The sequence below is a fragment of the Dromaius novaehollandiae genome, chromosome Z (genome assembly GCF_036370855.1).
Source record: "Dromaius novaehollandiae isolate bDroNov1 chromosome Z, bDroNov1.hap1, whole genome shotgun sequence".
Classification (NCBI taxonomy): Eukaryota; Metazoa; Chordata; class Aves; order Casuariiformes; family Dromaiidae; genus Dromaius; species Dromaius novaehollandiae.
Window position 1 is genome coordinate 72,152,639 of NC_088132.1, and position 19,807 is coordinate 72,172,445.

General features: G+C 42.1%; 1 long non-coding RNA gene across 2 annotated transcripts in view; it reads right to left on the reverse strand.

Moving 5' to 3' along the window:
* Positions 1–3,222: 3,222 nt before the first annotated feature.
* The window catches only part of LOC135324621 (uncharacterized), a 33,223-nt gene continuing 16,638 nt past the window's right edge, over positions 3,223–19,807 (reverse strand). For both annotated transcript variants that reach the window (XR_010385931.1, XR_010385930.1), the window contains exon 3: positions 3,223–3,382. This is a non-coding gene — a long non-coding RNA (uncharacterized LOC135324621). The remainder of the gene's footprint in view (positions 3,383–19,807) is intronic.

Genomic DNA, 19,807 nt, shown 5'->3' on the forward strand with positions numbered 1-19,807 from the left:
TTAAATGAGAGGTGAATATTTTTTTATTTCATTTCAAATTTTAATTCAAGATCAGTTTTTCACAATGAATCATCCAAATATTTATGACTGACTGTTCAAATACAAAATTAGCTTTTTTGGAAAAAAGGGAAATTTGGGGACTGCAAGCTGACCTAGAGTTTACATCTGAGTAGTTTTATGAAGTTTCACAGAGGCTTTTTCACATTCCACCACTTGTCCCTTTTGCTTTCACTATCAAGTGAGAGCAATGTTTAAAATCAAATTTAAGCCACTCAGAAAAATTGAGCTGAAGAAACAAAAATTTTATTCTTATTTGTTGTTTAATTTTCTTCAAAGGCTCATGACTTCAGCCATTCATTTGTTAAATATACCTTTATAATTCCTTTATTTTATTCACTGGACAAAACCCTCTACTAGAAAAAAATGCTATGTCAAAACTCTCCTGGCTGCTATTACAAGAGACCTAGAGAGTTAGGACATAGGAGTATTTGGCAGTTGAGGTGCGAATCCTGAATGAGTATATGCAGGGATGTACTGATGGTATTTTAAAAGCGTTCCCACACATCTATTCCCTCTAACCCCTTCTGTGCTGCCATCCAGGCCCTTTGCTCCTACACAGTCCCCTGCTCCAGGTGTGACCATGTGTGATAGAGGAGAAAAAAGAATACTGCAAGGCAAGGAGGCCTCATAAGCAAGAGATTTAATAACAAGCATGGGGAGAAGAGTGTTACCTCTCTCTCTTTTCCTTAACAAGCTCCAAATGGTCTTGGTTTCAGCCCCCTGAAGGACAGGAATATGTTGAAATATTCAAAAAGAAAAGGGTTGCAAGATGGAAAAATAGTTTCCTGCCAAGCTTTAATTTCAAGTCCATTGAGTCAAGCCATTCTGACCTCACTGTTTAAATTTCAGATTTCCTTGGCTAGCCTATGGGCTGTTGAACTGGAATTACTTACCCTGTCCAGGGCTCTGCAAAGCTTCCTCCAGGAAGTCGCAATATCGGTATCACGTTGAGAACCTGACTTTCAACTGGGTCAATGGCCAGCGCTTGGTGTCAGGGGGAAGTTTGAGTACATACATAAGCAGTTCTTTAAAACTGTTCTTCTGTCTCAGCCTAAGCCCATGGTGGATACTATCCTCTCCCCTCTAGGGTGCTGTAGTCACTCCGTTGGAGCTGGTCCTATATGGCTTTATTTGCAATTCTTCTGTATGCAAAGACAGTTCTTAAACAAATGTAATTTTTTCCATGAAAGTCACAAATCTTGTGTTGGGAATATATGCATCATTTCAGTATTCCAACTGAATAACAGTTTTCACCGTACTTTTTATGCCTTTGTGATAATAAAGTAACTTTTACTATGGAATGGAAGTTGCCCTAGGGCAAAGTAAAACAAGTTATATTTGTATTATGTAAAGTGTTTTGTGATGTGAGAAAATATATATAGACTTTTTTTAAAAGAAGAGAAAAAGCTGCTTTAGTTCATGTTTGGAAGTTTGGATTAAGTGCCAAGCTTTGATTGAAGAGAGAGCTTAATTTGAACACCTGAACCAACAACGGATATTTCAAAATCCATCCATACATATTGCATTGCTTTTATTTGAAAGTTCAGAAAATAATGGTGGTAAGAATTTAAGTAGCATGTTAAATCTTCAGCCAGTCTTTCCACTCAATATATTTGTTAAAATAATGTGCTGAGGCAGCAGGAATTTATTATTGGGCTTTTTCACACAAGACACACCTTGAATTTTTCCATTCTAAATCTTATAACAGATGCACAAAATGGTGAAGTGCTTCATAGAAAAAGCTACATATGTAATTGAAAATCAAATAGTAACATAATAAAGATATGAAATATCAGCTATTGAACTAGATCTTAATTAGTTTCAGATCTCAGTGTAACATTTTTAGGTGTTTTTTGAAGTCAACAGTCCTATAAAATAAAACCTGCAACAGACATTAGACTAAAAAGAGATGTCATATAATCAGAGTAAGTTTCTGGTACGAATTTTGAAAAAATAGCTGTTTTAAGTATTGCTTTTACAAATTCAAAACACTGGTATACTGTGTGTTTTATGGGTATCCTTTTACGCATATGTACCACTGTAGCTGACCCTGCATTTATTAATAGACTGACTGAAGTGGTGTCAGAGACATAAAAATCTGCCTTACTTTGTCACAAGAAGTAATGGGACACAAAAATGTATAGTTTGTCTGGACAGCTGAAGTCAGGTGACAATATAGAGCGCTTGCAAACCTATTGCTTGACCAGGATATATGATTTCAGAGACGTGCATACAAGACTCTAGAAGCAATATGCAGAGGGCAGGTACCCGCGTTGCAAATACAGCCATGTAGCGAGTGCTGCACCATCCAGCGCTGGCCTCTGTTCTTGGCATAGTTCACAGGTTCGGATATCGCCTCTGGCATAACACAGCTGACATGGGAGCTGCCGGAAGGGAGTCAGCCGGACTTCCTCTTTTCTCTTTTCCTTGTAGCCTGGGACCCCGGCTTCTTCCTCAAGGGCCCCTGGCCTGCACCCTTGCTAAGTCCCTGCACCCTCTTTACAGTGACAAACCTTTGCTGATGACCATCCGCATCAGCTTTGGCTTGAAGAAGATACCATTATATTACTCAAAGTTCTCTGTGTACTTATTTATAACCCTGTCCTTCCCAAGAAGCATCTTGTCATTCATTCTCAGACAAAGTGCGTGTTGTTTGTCACTAGCTCAATGCCTACCTGGATCAGCTTTGAGGGTCACATCTGAAAAAGGGAGACCTCTGTGCAACTTGAAAAATTCTAGTAGTAAGTCCTGGCTTTTAAAATGTGCCTAACGTCTTTCAGTTTCATCTCAATACCGGGGATGTAAAAGAGTATGAAAGCTCCTCCTGAGGATATTGAAGCAGAAGTAACTGCACACTACGATCCAACAGCTGTTGAATCAGTAAAGCTAAAATGACTCACAATCTTATAACAAGGTTTGCAGTTTTCACACTGGAGTATGTGTATGGCACCTAGTTAGCTGGGCTGCGTATTCTAAGTCCTAGTATCTCGTCAAACTTCTGAAACAGTGTCTCAGGCAGTGAAATAATTGTTGGCTAAAAACTGATTGCTAAAAAATTAAGCTTCTAAATTGTTTTGCTTCACAATGAAAGGGTTATTTTTGTGGAAAGACTAGCAAGAATCTTTCGATAAGGAAATAAGCCAAACAGGCAGCAAAAAAATAATTAGAATTTCACTATTTTGTTATTGTAATGTTCTTCTGGAAGCAAATCACGTCTTATTTCCCAGCAGGCTTCATGTTGCTGAGCAGAATCCGCTGCCTGTGGGCATACTGGAAACATTCCTGCCAGTTCAGGGCACCACTTGCCATTTCATTCAGCTCCCTATTTGAACAAGAGAAACCAAGTGTGAGAAATGCAGAACAATGTTTGCACTCAAGCAAGATTAATCCCGTTCATTTCTGTGTTTTAGCCTTGTCAAAGAATTTCTGCCTGAGCAATTAAAGTTTTGATAAGGACTTCCAGCTAGGAGTTGTTTAGAAGACAAATTGAAGAACTCTGGGAGTATTTTGTAACAAGACTAATTAGGCAGCAAATTCAAATGGACTGTCATCAAAGGACTATCATCAAACATGGGAGGAAAAGGTACTTTAGAATGCAGATACATCTGAAATGATTCAGGAAACCTGGAAATGTGATAAACGTTTGATCTGACTGAGAATCTTAGAAAACTAATGGAAGGACAAACGCAAGAGAACTTTGTTGAATCATTGGAGGATACTGGAGGAGAAAATTTGTGGCAGGAAGACATCTGTGTCTACAGCAGATACTGAAATTACATAAATGAAAAATGGCGCATTTTTAGTGCAGCTAATTTCAATATCAATATGCATCATCTGTGGGGAAGAAAAAGGAGGTCTGCAAATGTATTTTATTTTCGTTAAAATGTGTGCAGTCCCCCAAAGCAGAGCAGATGGATAGGCTGCAAGTCCAATAGGTAGTCTCCAAAGAATGCGGCAACTGGGAAGAGCAAACACTGGTCTGAACAAAGGACATCAAGAAGATCATGCAGCTATTGGATTAAGCGACTCTGGCAGATTAAATACCCAAGACATGAGCATTTTCGAGCAGAGCGAACATAGTCAACGGAGTTGACATTTAAAGCCTGTTTGTGCTAACGCCTGTCACATATCGGCTTTTAGCCATGTGCAAGACCATACTCGCTTGGGAATCGGGTACAGCTGCGCATATATCTTTGCCTGTGAACTGCTCACCCTGTCTCAGACACTACACAAATTTGATTGTTTCTTAAAATACTCCAGTGTAAGCTACGAGCCCACATCCTAGTTTCAAAAAAGTGATTTGCTACTTAGGAATGTAAATCACTTTGCATCATGATCTTTGAGAAACATAGGTCAGTCCAAAGGGCAAAAGAATAATCCTTATTGTCCCAAACTGCTCCGAGGGCCACAGGGCGGGTGACCTTCACCCACACGAGCAGAATGTGTCTAGCCCCAGGAGTGGGAGAGCAAATGAGCAAAGGTCAGTTTGGACTGAATGCATTTCATTTACATGCATGCTGCTGGCGAGGCCCGACACCGAGACAACGGACAGAACGTATCACTGCCTTTTGAAAGACAGCATTTGTCGCTAGGGGCTTTTTTGTTCCTTTATTTCATATTCATAGGCACCATCTATGCAAAGGCCTGGGTTGTTGGACACTCCTGGAGGAGTGAAATGGTAGAGGTGGTATCAAAGATTCTAACCCACTAATGCAAACAAATTATTTCAGCACTAATACAACTCAATTTACTTACCTACAGATGAACTGTTTTTAAATAAAACCATTTTTCAGAGGTAGATCTATCTAGGGACATGCAAGAAATACCACATGACAGGAGTAGAGTTAATTATGGTAGCTAGCAGTCTGATCCGCATCAAGGAAGGACAGTGTTGGTTTCAGTCCACAGCCATATATCAGTCCATATGGATCTATTTCAAGCCAATTATTTTGCAAGTGCTGCCCGGGGAGGGCTCTGGAAAGTTGGATTTGTTCTCATCACCTTGCAAGCAGAATTAGGGAACATGGAGAGCATTAGGCAACCAAGCAGATGTGGGTCCAAGAGATAGATGTTAGCGATGTGAAGACGAATAAGGAACACTTGCTGACCCAGGCAGTTTGTAGGCACTTGGCTGCCCACTTTTCTCAGTCTTTCATTTTATTTTGCAAGCTAAATCTTCTAATTCCCTTCTTCCTGAAAATTCAGTTCTGGCCTGCTTGCTTGCATACAGATGCAAAGGCATTGCTAAGGAGGGCCAGATACACAAACAAATCATGCAGGATTTCCTAAGAAAGTTTTTCACCCAGGCATAGATTCATATCATATTATTGTGAGCTCTTTGAAGTAAAATCTACACTTGAGCATTGTATCTCTAGGGGCAAGAGAATATTTCAGAGTTGTTAAGCATCACATAATTTCCAAATTGTCAACCCAAATTTTAAAAGTTTGTAACCAGTAAAAGTTGTATTAAATTTAACAATTGTCACTGGACTAGTTCAAGGAAAACATAAGTAAACAATGGAATTACCAGCAATTATTCTGAGACAAAATCCACATTCCCACTTAGCTCCTTCACACGTCTGGGGACTGCCAAATGACCTACTTATTTACTTTTACTAGATAGCATTTACTGATTCCAACCAAATCAGTAAAAGGCAAAGAACGCAATTGTGCAGCCTAACAAGGGGAAGCAAATGAATAATATGAGTTGAAAACATTATCTACATTTATAGCATGCATATTTTGGCAATGAGTATTGATCAGCAATATCAGAGTGCCTTTAACAACAAGAGTCAATAGTAATCAGCTGCCTGGAGCAGGAAATTTTGAAATCAAATCTTTATCAGTCAGCTGAAGAACACTAATCATGAAGTCAATTATCATTACTATAATATGCTTAAAGCCAGAAGTAAATGTGTTTATGAAATCATGCCAAAGGACTACATGATATTTCAAGTAAGGTTCAATTTAATTAAAGGAAACTAAGATGTAACTTCATATTCAGATCTCTTAGACTAAAGAAAAGTCCCAAATGCATAATTAGACATGATGGTAATTGCTTAAAATCTCAACACAACACCCTGTCAAACAACTAGCAATGCCTCTCAGTGCTCCTTCAGGGAAATTCTGTCCTAGGACTAATGCTAAGATTAAAAACATAATGCCATATAACAATTACTGCTCAAGGCTATGCAGTACTCCTATTTACAGGTGTAACTGAACATTGGTACATTGTAAATGCTGGATTAAAATAACTCCATCCAAACAGATCATTATAATAACATTACGGAATGAGGCCAAGACAGTGCTGCACACACGGCATTTATTGGTTACACACGCTGGTTTTGTTGAACAAAGACTGGAATTTTAATTTTTTCAGTATTGAGTAAAACATATTTTTGCCAGCAAGAGCACATATTTATTCGTCTTGAAACTCAGGGGATTCCTTGTGGAATCTGCAGCAAAAAGCATTGCTTTTTCTGGTTTCTCCAGCACAGAGCCAGCTGGGTGGACTCCATCTGTATGCCAGCTCTCTGAGGGGTCTGTTTGGGGCTGTTCAGAAGAGTAGAAAGCTGTTGGAGAAGAAGAGGTCCTGGTCACTCTGATCTTCAGAAAAGCTGATTCTTTCCCAAAGTATTTTATATTTGAGATATTTTAACTAAGGGTTGCAGCCCAAAGAGTCTTCAAAGGACTTTTTGGAGAAGCACATCCTGCAGCCACAGAGTTCAGTCCCTGCTCCACAGTCTGCCTGAAAAGAAACTTTGGTTTCAGGGAAGGCCAGGTGCTCGAGCAAGGCTCAAGCTCTTGCAAAGTCCACTTTCTTTTATTCCAACTCTTGCAATCCCAAAGACTAACAAACTGGAGCATGGGAGATATCCTGCCTTAGTAGTTCTTGCCCAGATGCAATTGTCTTCTTGTATCTCATAAATTCTTCCGTCTTCCCTTCAAATGTCAGAAGATTGCATTCTTACTTTGTTAAACAAGTCTCATGTTCATTTTTAAGTATCATAACTGTAAATAGAATACCCTACATAGACTGAAAATTCGGTTTGAAAAGTCTTTCTGCCCAGAACATTTTGAACATGTAATGCAAATGAGTATGGTTTCTAACTAACAGCATCTTCCACAATTGCTTCTCTCAGAAGTAATGCAAACAGATATTTTGCTATGTTTGTTTGTATTAGCAGCTAAAGAGTAACACTTACCCAGCAAAAAATATCACACAGTTAAAAGCTGTAAAATAGTTAGCTCTGCATTCTTTCAGAGTTTTTAGCTTTCTTATGAAGAATAATTGTAATTTTCAGTCTTTAGAGAAACTATATAACTCTTTTTCACTTTTTAGAGGTTTCTTTTTCAGAACGAGAAAAAATTGTCAGTGTATGCATATCTGATTAAAAGTCTGAGTAATTTGTTAGGAAATCTCCTATATGTATCTGCTTCTTTCAAGTCCTTAGCAAATGCATAAGCTCTAAGCATGGCACCAAACTTGCTGATTTGTGTGAAAATAAGGAAATACTCTCCAATGCTAAGTTTCAGGATTTGTTTACTGTCAGGAGTAACAGTAAATTCATGACTTCAGCCTTCCTGAGAGAGTCATAAATACTTTCTGTCAATGCACAGTTCTACCATTTGCAACATGACATTACACTCATGGTAGTATTAAGAAGTTCAAATTGTCATATCCTCTCAGGAAGCTTTAAAGCAGCTCTTGGATTGCATTAAGATATCAGTTTTGGCATCAAACAAAAGATCAATGGTTGGTCATTCCCCCGTGGGCGACTATTTGCTAAACCGGTTTTCTGAGTAACATGCAGAAACAATAGAAGATGCAACTTGCAGAACATAATTGCAGCAGTTCAGCAAAGCTAACGGAAATAAATGTCAGTGTTCTTTGTTTGATGAAAATGTTTTCTGGTTAAACCAAGCAAGGCCATACATGCATGCACAGGAACAGATCCGTGGGGAGAAGACGTAGCCGTGACACTGAAGCCCAGCAATGAGATTGTAATGGTTGTTGCTGGTGCTCTGTGTGCCTGCACAGCTACGACTGGCTGTCAAAAAGCAGCATGCAGTCCTCGGAGAGGCTCACTCCTCATTTGAAACTGAAGAAACACATGCTGAGAATACATATACACGTGATTCTAGCCACAGTATTTTTGAGATGGCTTCTATGTAGCATATCAGATTCTTTCCTAAGCACAGAATGTAGCCCCCTCTTCCTCATATATAACCCCAAAATGTTACAAGGCTGATAAGTTAATCCCTGTCAGCTGTAACTCACTGTGCAAAATATGCCATAAAACTTACTGAGTCATAGGTAGCACTCCTCCCTTCAAATTAAATAAAAGTTAGGCCTGAACTTGAATTTAAGTGCTCAATTTCAGATTTTTTTTAATCATTCCCAGAGTCATTGTATTCTAAAGAAGGAATTGCAAAGAAATCGGTAAAGCATGTTGTGAAAGATCAGAAACATGCGATCAAGTGTGAGAACTGCGATGGAATAATTTTAATGAAAATCAGGTTTTTCTATCATTGTTACTCAGAGGAACAACTAAAAGGACATAAAATTAATCCTCTCTGCCAAAATTAAACAATGAATCTTCCTAGGGGAATCCTCAGTGGAAGAATATACAAGCAGAAAAGTACAGTGTGGCTTTGGGGTGGCTTCTCTAACTTCTCCATATGTGAAGCTGTCACATAAAGTTTTATGAGCCTCTTTTGAGATGCTATAAGGAAGTTTTTGTTAAGCGTATTGGAGATAATCTGAAGTCTTAAAAGGGCTTTCTTAATACAGTGAACATCAGTGACTTCCATGCTAGCATAAGCGTGTTGTAGAAACACAGCAGATACTCTTTCTCTGTTTATATATTAAAAAGCTGTTTTTTCTCATGTAGAGTGACCATGGCCCTCTTCAAACTGTGTATGTTCTTTTCAGCAGCTAATACAGGTAAATAGCTTCTCCTTGGAAAAGGCAGGCTTTCATGTTGTACAGGAAAAGTGTAGAGGCTCCTGCAACTTATAAAGCTTTTCTGCATACTTAGTGAGGTTCCCCCACTCTTAATGGACCAAATAGGAATTCCTGCTGCTCTTGCAGCTCCTTCCTCCCAAGTTTTTTTGTTGTCTCCTGTTAAATTCAGTCCTTGACAAGGTTTGAAATGGATGAAAATCTCTCTTCTCAGGTAGCAGTCTTCTGGAGGGTTAGGAGTTCATGAGTTCACCACTATTGCAGCAAAAACTGAAGTCCCCTTTTTCCCCAATGTTAAAAACATGCAGAAGAAAAAAAAACCACCAAAAGGCAAAATACAAAGCTTGGTGACACCTTTTAGGTTAAAAAAAAAACAACAAAGACAGCATAGACATGTTCATTATTGAGACTGTGGCCTCTCAGTCTGCCAAACCGGTGTCTATAAAAAGATCTTCTACACCCATGTAAGAAGTTCTTCCCTGGTTCACCTTCCCCTTCCAGGCCATGGCTAGATAGGGAAAAAACAGCCATGCATAAGGAAAAGACCCTTTAAATAGCCATTACCCCCTGCAAATGGGGTCAATAAAGCAACAGCTTACATAACATCAACCAGTAAAAACGTTTGGTAAGAAGTCAAGCCATAACCACACAACAGGCTCCATTCCCTATTTGAATTTCTAGCCCAACCACATCTCTCCCACAGGGACAACAACCTGCAGAAGTGCTGTCCTGGCGGGGTCAACCCTGAGTCACCCTCAAGCCTGTGTGCTCCCAAGCACCGAATGCCACTTGTGCTTGGAGCTCACTAGATGCGGCGTAGTACCACCTGAAAGGAGCCCAGTTCAGAGACTACAAGACTGCTCCACAATGCCAACCAACGCACAGTGAGTGGGGACAACAAGGAAATTTGCTTGAAAAGCATTCTTCTGCACTAAAATGCTAATGGAGAGGCACCCCTTGTGCCTAGAAATCGGTGCCAAACTTTCCCAACAACCCCATCCGCTGTCCTTCCAGTGCAGACATTTCTGGACACCGCTATCCCCCTCTAAACTCTGTCCTAGCCCACCCAAGTATCCGTAATATAGCAGGGTGGGACTGACTGACTTCATTAATTCTTTTCCATTCCTCCTGGCTTTGCTTCTCTCATCCCACCAAGAAAATAAAGCCCAAGGTCTGTCCTTTTTTTTCAAGCAGTTATGCAGAGAAATCTTTTCAAACCATTTTTCTCTATGCACCAGGGAGAGGTGGGATCAGCACTGGAAATGCAGTTAATTTGCTGCATCTTGTGGTACCCCCCACTGATTGCGAAGTATTTTCCATGTGAAGGAGAGTGGAAAGCAAGGCATCTCTTTAGTTCTGAGGCCAGCAACTTCCAAGGAGCAGCAGATGTTCACAGTACAACTCTTTTTGAGTACTTCATTTCAAAAAATACTCATGGCAATGCTTTACATTAGTTTTTACACTCTTTTCTTTCACTGTAGTCATTTCATTCAGTACCAGTACTGCCTTCAGGGTGACAATATATAAAAGATGGGTACCAGCAGCTGTTTTTCCTGCAAAATACTCTCTTAGAGGCTCAGACCCTGCCTAATGGGTGAGAGACCTAGGTGGTATTTAGCTGCTCATTTATGAGCCTTTAGAAACGACAAGGCTTCACAGTCAACCAGCTGAGACTGAAGTGCTTCTGAGCACACATGGAAGCTTATTTCTGAGCATACCAGGAGGTGCAATACAAAATAAATCCTGGCTCACACATCACAGAAAAGCAGACAGTCTGAGCTGGAAGGTGCTGCTCCACATGGTATTAACTATCACCACTGGTAAGAAAGAGGACAGTCAAAATATACCCTTATTTCTGACAATAGCTCTCCAAGAACTTGACTTCTTTTTGGCAGTTCTCAGTTAATTCAGCATAGGGTGAACCCCACACAGTAATCAAACCTATAAAAGGTGGGCTTTAACAAAATGACTGCAAACAGAAAGTGACACCAAAGCAGAGTTTGTGCTCGCACCTAGTCCAGAATTGCCTACAGTCCAGAATTAAACGTAGGAAGGTAGGTAGTAACTTCATTTTAAAAACAAGACTGAGAATCAAAAATATTGAAAAGAGACTTAGTGAAGAGAAGCGTGGACTGCCCCAGGTCACACAAGAAGAGCGCGGCAGGGGTCTGTGGCATGGCTACTGGAAAGGAGGGACAGAGCAGCAAACCTGGAGCCTGTCCACAAGTGACTGGACAACATTTTGGGGTAGGAAGCCCCCTTCACCCGGGTGCTCCCTGAAGGAGGCCGTCTCAGCTATGCTGGCCAGGAACGGGCAGGCTCCTTCTCATTGCCGGGAGTGTTTGAAACATAGTGGGATGGGGCAGGATCATCACATTACACAATTAGACTTTTTATATGTCCACTGTGCCCAAACCACACCGTCCTTTAAAAGACGATGACCTTCCAGGAGGAAAGCGACCAAAGGCATGGTCCTTAAAGGAAGCCAATTTACTTCACAAGCATTTTCAAGCCTTAAAAGAAGACCACACTACAACCTTTGGGCAGAGGTTTGACTACTGCAAAACAGCAAAACAGCTGAAATGCATTTCATTGTAAGTAAACAAAACCACAAAGCTAAGCATTCAAAATAAATTTTAAGAACATAAAATAAACCTTTGCCAATAATCTGGTGCCTATTTAGATGACAGTCTTGGGCTGCTGTTATTTTAAAGAGAAAGTTTTCAATTTCATATACATATACTTCATATACAGTGATATAATACAAACATCACAATAAGCTCTGCTTTAATTTGGAACTCTGAGCTTAGTCCCAAAGAGAAAAAAAAGTCACATTTGTGCTTGAATAGAGAAGCAGAGGAGAAAAGTAGAGGAGGAGTTCCTGGCCCAGAAAATTTGCTCCTTTTAGCATGAGATGCATAGACTGCATAGATAATTCTTCTTTTCTTCCAAAAAAACTTGGTGACTTGAATGGAAACGTCCTTCTTATCTCCAGGGACAATTTCGACACCGTTTCCTTGTGCACAATCTTTGATATTTCTGTGTGATTCCTAGAAACCTCCCAGCTGCCTGCAGCATCTGTCTCATCTGGATATTTACTCACCTCCAAGAGGAACACATCTGCCTTAACTATCCAGTTTAAAAACATTTAAACCCTGTTCCTGCGCTCATGCCCCAGAGCGTCCTTTCTCTGCTGTGCTGCCCTTACGGGCACAGGCACTGTGCAGTGTGTCTGGAGCTGCACCGTTGCTCCTGGACAGGAACACGCGTGGTGTGAAAGTGCTCCATGGTAAAAAGGGGGGATCATTTTAATTCCCTGAAAGAGGAAAATGAGAAATCTGCTGTGACTCATACTGCTTCTTTGGCAACAAATCCAGCTGATATAAACTGCTCTGGAGCAAATGACCAAAGCCTTGACAAGAGCTGCCTCTGCAGTGGTGGAGCTATAATATCCCTTTGGTTTCCCATGCCTTTCTCAACCTGTTCAGCCCCAGCATTAGGCAGAGAAACGTGCTTACTCAGTCCTCTCCCCTCCCAAAGCGATCAGGGAGGGCTGCGATTACCTCCACGCAAACCTTTTGGGTACAAAATGTTTACGGTTCAAAAGGTGCTGTGGAAAGGTACATAGCAAAGCACATCCCACCACACTTTTCCAGGGAATTTAAAACATTTGCTTATAAATATATCTGACTTTTGTTACTTGATCTGCATTTATAGTAGAAACACAAAAAAGCAGTGCACCTTCCACTGTCCCTTTCCACAGGTCCTCATCCACTGCTGTCTGGTCAGGCAAATATCTCCCCCGTGGGTTCACATAATGCCTTAGTGTCTGACTTCTCAGAGGTGGACAGAAGTCTATCCACTTCCCTCTGCTACCCCTCAGCAAGCTTTCCTCCCTCATTGTACAGAAGATGGTGCAAATACATACTCTCAGCCCCCTTGCCCTACTTTGGCCCTTTGATGTGGTTTGAGCAGGTGGGGGAAAGGTGAGCATCTCAGTGAAGGTGATTAAATACCACTCAGCTGGGGGAACGCTTAGTTTTGTTGTTTTTTTTTTTTTTTTTAAGCAGAAACAGCATTGGTGACAACTAAAAGAAGGATTGAGAGGCAAAGCAACAAATAACAAAGATTAATGGATTATCTATAAAAAAAGATAACGATTCCTGGAGCTGTAGGAATAACACAGCAAAGCAAAACTTTAAGTTAAATGTCTGTGGGTTCTCGCTCAGACTGGTCAGTCTTGGAAAGCAATAAACAAAGATTTTGGTCAATGCCCAAGAAAAACTTTACAAAGTTTTGTTGACACATTTTCAAAGCAGGGGAATCCCTGCTGAGATTGATAGGACAAAGACAGAATTTACCTTTGCTCTGACCCTCTGATTCAGTTTGCCAGTGTAAAAAAAAAAAAAAAAAAGGCATAATGAGAAGCAAGGCTATTTAGCTGATAGAGTCCACATGCGTGCTTATTGCTTTTCTTCTCCGAGAGACGTCATAGTGATTATGATGCTGTTCAGGAGAACCTTTGGCTTGTATTGGTTTGGAAACAGAAATTCTTTGCATATCATAGGCATTAACTAGCCTGGCTAAGAATTACTCAACATTAACCCTGACCTACAAGGATTGGAAACAATTATCCCCTGATACCAAGAGCTTTTTCATTCAATAACCAAAAAAATAGTTATTTTTCACCCTGGACCACATTAAAAAACCCACTCACAAACATGCTTTCCCAACCAGCCTAAATGCAAAAACGAACATTTACCCTAAAAGCAATTTGTTTAAACTGACGCAACATCACTTCTCATAATATATTTGGACTTATTTCAACAATTGTTGGAGAAAAACAATGTGTCTTGGAGTTCAGAGCGCCCCGGGGCTGCCACAGCAAGTTTGCACCATCCCCTTGCTGTGCTCGGAGAGCGTTGCCCCTTGGTATGAGGTACAACTGCGACGGTGGAGGGTCGAGCACGCAGAGCTGGGCTTGGCTGCAGCCCTCGCTGCCCCCCCGCGACGCAGATGTACACTTTCCCCCCCTTGTAGTAAATGCTTGAGCCACAGCCAGCATCAGGGAGTTCCCCTCTTCAGTGGGAATCGTTCACAGTGTCTCTCTGGTCCAATTAAGAAAGCGAGGGATCCAGGATTTAAGTATCTCTATGTAAGAGATTAGCACTACAAGAGCTTGGTTTGCAGAAAGAGGAGTTTTGGATAGCAATTTGAAGCAAGGTGCAATATGAGGAAAGAGCCTCTACTCACTTCTTTCCAAAAAGTGCTTATTCATATCCTCATGTAAAGCTGCTGGAGGCACATCTCTTGAGCATTTAAAAATGAGCATTTTTTTCCCCACCAACTGAAAGTGATAAAAGTTTCCTATAATTTAAACGTGTAATAAGAGCATGATACATGGTATTTCTGGTAAGAAACGGGTGTTTCGTTTTCCTGCTCAAACCACAGGATCTCATTCAGAGCTAAGGACGTCAGCGAGGTTCGTTGAACGGCAAGTGTCACTCCCAGGGGCTGTCGGACGGGAGGCCGTGGGGTCGCACCCGGGAGGGGGCACGGGAGACGCGAGCGCTTGGACCGCTGGGGCTGCAACCATGGCAGGGCTGCAGATGGGCTCAGTGTATTGAACCAAGGATCTGCGTTCATTTCTAAGAAGGACCAAGAAAGGTTTTTAAGCTAGGCTGGAGGATTTTTTAGCCTGTAAAGGAGGGTTCCTTAGCTTGAATCGAGGAACAGACCAGGAGGAAGGAAGCTGGGCTGCAGGAAGCTGCAGAGACTTTGAGACAGATGTTTCTGAGCCAGAAGGGAAATATACAGAAACTTTTCCTGGAAACTGCAGGGAAAAGCAAGAGAGTGATGGCCAGTGATGGCACAGTCACCAAGCATGTTCACTGAGTGCTCTTCAAGATGTGCTGCCTGCGTTGCAGCGCATGGAGCAGTGACCTTTCCCCTGCAGGCTGCGACGGATGAGTTTGGATTTAGTCACAAAAGATTTGGGGGGACGAGGGAGGAAGGATATTTTCATTCTGTTTATGATTGCCAAGAAAATATTTCAATAAATGAGAAATCATTATTTGTTTGATATCAGACCAGATTGCATCCAGATTCTTCCTCAGCTGGAGCTCAGTTGTATTTCATTTCGCTTGTCTAACGATCCTGGCCCTATCTCTGAGGGGTGGGTTTGCATTTTGGATAAGTGCATGATAAGTAGCAGGATGGGACCCCTCTACATTTCCCTGAGCAGTGCATGTAGCTTGTACCACAGGGCTGTTTTGGAGCGGGTGGAGTTGTGGGAGAGAGGGAAAATACTACATTTTTCATGATACTTAGCACACTGACTCAAAGACCATTGGGGTCTCATTTTGCCTTCACTTTTCGATTCAGCCTATAATTATTATCTTGCCCCTTTTTCTAAAAGTCATGGGTGGGCGATCTCATTTTGCACAGAGCAGTCAGCTCTGGGATTTTGCTCAGGCTCATACTACTGCTCAGATTTCTTAAGTTAGAACTGAACAAACTATATCCTAGAAAGCAAAGCCAAGCTTTATTTTTTTGAGGACTTCCCTGAGTGGGTCTATCCTGTCACTGTCCCACCTTCTCTCCACTTCAGAGAGAGAAAAAAACACTCAGACCAGGGAGGTAGCAGAAGTAAACGCACTTGGCTTCTGGCTCCCTGTTCTGCAGGGAGCCTGCGCTGGCCTGCGTGGTGCCCGGGCAGAAGCCAGAGATGCTGGCCTGATCCCTTTCTTGTGCGGCTTGTTTTGCCTCCTCCAAGGCAGTGTCTTTGCCAGCTATCAGGCCTGTTCTCTGGGCTGGAAAACAGGAATTTTGTTTTAGTCTGGATTTTCTGGATTCTTCATCTTTTCTGTATCTGACTTCACCTTGCCAGCCAGTTTAATTGCAGGTTTTCTACAGTTGCGGACATATCAGGTCCCCTTAAATTCTTCCACCACCTAAAACAGTGAGTCTACTAACTGTGGGCAAATGTGGGACCCTCTGCCTTTCCAGCTGATAAGCTCAGAGGCCATTTCCCTGGTATCACTGCTGCTTGGAGAGACCAAGAGGCAAGAGCTGCCCTGAAAGGTCAGCCCCAGGAGAAGGGAACCAGGCTGGAGCAAAGCACGGCACGGAGGCACATCGCCTGTGAGGCACAGCTCATAGACAAGGTGCAGAGGTAAAAATAGTTCCTGAACAGAAAGCAGTTAATCAATCAATCATCAATAACACTCCCTACACAGTATGATGAGGATGACCGCACATGCCTCAGTGGACCAGTGCAGGACTTCTGCAGCATGGCTGGAAGGGTCACCTGTTGAGTCAGCAAGTTGTTACTATGGCTCTACTATTGATATAGTAACAGCTAAATAGAGATGTAAAAAGAACGGTGGGACACTGTTCACTTCCCTCAGACAGATGGGCAAAACCAAATTCTTGTCCTCATAGCACCACAGGGAGGAAGTTTGTTTTCCACAACAGCAATATTTCTTTTAACATTTTTACAGCTCTTCTGGAAAACACCTGTGGTCCAGAAAGCACTGAAGTTATTCAGCAGGAACTGGAATCATGGGCCTTTCAGTAAGCTTTCAGGACATTTGGGGCCTTTCTTTTCAAAGAAAAAATTTCTAAAGTTTCTAAATTCTAAAATTTATCCTCTTACCATTAATCCAAAATCATAGCCTTTATCAAAAACAATAGCTGGGCAAGCCGAGCTGAAAGAGTTTTCATCATGCTCTGCTGGAGCTGAAAGGCGAAGGGAGATAGCCCAGCCGGCGGTGCCATCTAGCTGCTGCACTGCTTCCAGGTGCCCCTCTCCGTTGTGGTGGTGCCGTCGTGTTGTTCAGCCCTTCCTAAAACAATTCTAATTATTATTCCTTCCTCTGGAAAACAGGATTGTTTTTACTCAAGGCACGAGATAAAAGGCTGGTGCTTCCACATCAGTTGTGTTTTATTATACTTTTGAACCATTGTTCTTTTATTCATCCTGTTTGCCTACTACTCTTTAAAATCAGAAGCTGCTCTGATTGACTTTTTCTGCTCTTTCCACCAGCACTAGAAATACTACCTCCATGCCTGCACACCTTCAGCCAGTTTTCCCCTGCCTTTGGCCTTCCCAGTAATAAATAAAATTATTTATTTCATAAAAAAAGACACAGTGCTCCTGTGTGGTAGCTTCCAGCACCTTTAGAAAAGCAGATGGCCAGGCCCCTTCCTCAAACAAGCCAGGTAGTCCTGGATTCCACATAGAGCATAACTGCACCGTTAGGCCTTTGTCCCCTCTCTGATGTCCCAAGAACTTGACAATAAGGAATGCTTTATCTATACAACTTTTGATATTTCTCTACCACTATTCAAAAAGAATATGTGAAATACTTTAGGCATTAAGCAGGTCTTTCAGTGCAGGTGAGGACTGTTATTTGCAAGGGTTTCAGCAATTCTAAAGAGGATTTCATTTTGAAAGAGTTCATCTCTTAGCAGACTCCATAAGCCACAGAAGATCTCCTGTACGCTCGCATCATCCAAGGATCCAGGCTCAGCACTAAAGCCATCCAACACCTGTGCAAACACAGCTAGTGTTACACAGGCAAAGTGCCCTGCCATAACGTCCACTGTGCTGGGCTTCATGCAAAGGACACACATCTTTCCAAGGGGATCCAATGCAGCAGTGCTCAGTGATGTCAGTGTACCTGCTTGGTGAACAAACTAGCGTGAAGTGATCTCAGGTATGTCTCAGCAGCAGCAGGGGATGTCCTAAGTTCTGCCATGGCTCATTTGTCCCGAGGTATTCTGAGCTGCCAACGGTCTGGTCATGGGGAGAGGTACTGTGCTCTAATTCATTCACCGCAAATGTGAAATATCTGTGACTCAGTTGGAACTCATTAGCCACTCATAGTTCCTTTGGCTTTTCCAGGAATCAGAACCTGCCTGCAGAATATAGCTAATGACCCTGTGTACCTGCCATGGTGTGTGAAATGCAGCCAAACAGCCAGGGACTGCACTTGGCACCAAGGAAAGGACACGCTGTGAGAAGGTGAATAGGCTATCCTTGAAAAATACCCAGCATCACCGTCCGCCTGCTCTACCTTTGCCTGGGGGGAGTCAGTGCCGATGGACTCTTCCCTCCAGAACTCAACGAGGGGGAGGTGGTGGTGCTGTGGTACAAGGAGGAAATGTATGGATGAGTTAATGGCAATGACAGACCAACTTGAGCTTTTTAGAAACCGGGACAATACAATACAGAGTAAGATGTTGCTAACAAATTTGTCAGTAAACTGAGACCCACTTTTCTCTGAAAAGGATGAATGCACATAAATGCAGACAAGCAGAACTCAGAAAAGAGCTCTGTAAGCTGTGCTGTTTGTGACAGAGTATTGAATGCCACAGACTGGCTCTTACAAATAATGAGATCAAAAAGGACTAGGAAGCCCATCTGTATTATACCTTACTACATTTCTTGGCTATTGATCCCAATAATTTGCTTTTGCCAGAACAGGATCACCCCAAAAGGCATTCCACCCTACCTCGAGTGCACGTCATTGCTTTGTTTGTAAAGCGTTCATTTTGGGTGACAAAGCAAGGTGTTGGGCTGTGACTGGAGGTAGGGCTTGCAGCTTGACCTTTCACATTACAGTGAAAGTTTGATCCCTTGCACCGTAAGACCCTATTTTCAACTGCTTATAACATTGCCAAACTATAACCATTTGGAATGAAATTTTCCATGCCAGGTATCTGCCTCAGGCTGAAACTTCTGGAAAATGTCCACAAACTCAGCCGTTTCCAATAATGAGGGAAAGAAAAAATTCATTGTTTTGTCCAAGTTAAAAAGCAATTGTGACCTGTTCTTTGAAAAGCTCTGGCACCCCTCTTCCTTGGAGCAGGAACTTGTCAGGGGGTTGCCTTTCATCAGAGATATGCCTTTTGCCCTTCTGAAAATCTGCCCAAATTTGGCTAAGTTATAAGTCTTTGGAAAACTGAATTTGCACATGCTCAATAGATATGTAAAAGATTCCTTTCATTCTAGAAATTGAAATCCTGAAGATTTCATCTTCCCTGAGCAGGCTTCAACCTAAGGTCACTTTCCTTGCAATTTCAGCTGTAGACTTCCACAGCCTACGACAGGGCCAAGCACCTGAAATGAGAGCCAGGAGTCTGTCCCTTTTGCACTGTCAGTGATATTCATTGGGGTGAGACAACGTGGAGGAGAAAATTCCTGGATTCAAATACAGAAGGGATGAGAGCCAGACGTGTGGGCAGTGATGGGGGAGGAGAAGACTCAGGAATCCTCCTGACAAAACAAGGAGAAGGAACAGGGCCTTGGGGGTGGCACACAGATGTTGAACACGAAGCCAAGGGGAAGAACGTTTGGAAGCTGGTATGGACAGGAGCCACCAGCCCAACAGATTGCCAGAGTATGGGTGAGAAACAGAGTCGCCAAAGAAGCAGAAAGGGAGAGCAGCATTAGAATTGCCCAGGTAAGGAAATAGCTGGGGGAATAGGGAAGGCTGTGACTATTGAGTGTTACGGAAGGACGCTAGGAAAACAGTAGAGGGATGGAGAGAAGGGCAGTGGGATGAGGAGGCAGAAGAGCACAATGGTTGTGGAAGCTGGGTGAAATGAAGCAGAAGGGGAAAGGAAGAGGCCGGAGAGCCCTTTCTCACTTCAGAATATGGTTTTCTGGAACATGTCTTGGAGTCTAGGGTCAGCATCTTCATCTGCCACAGCTAATATATGTGAAACATGTGGCCTCACCCCAGACACCAAAATTAATGTGTGTCCCTTATGTTC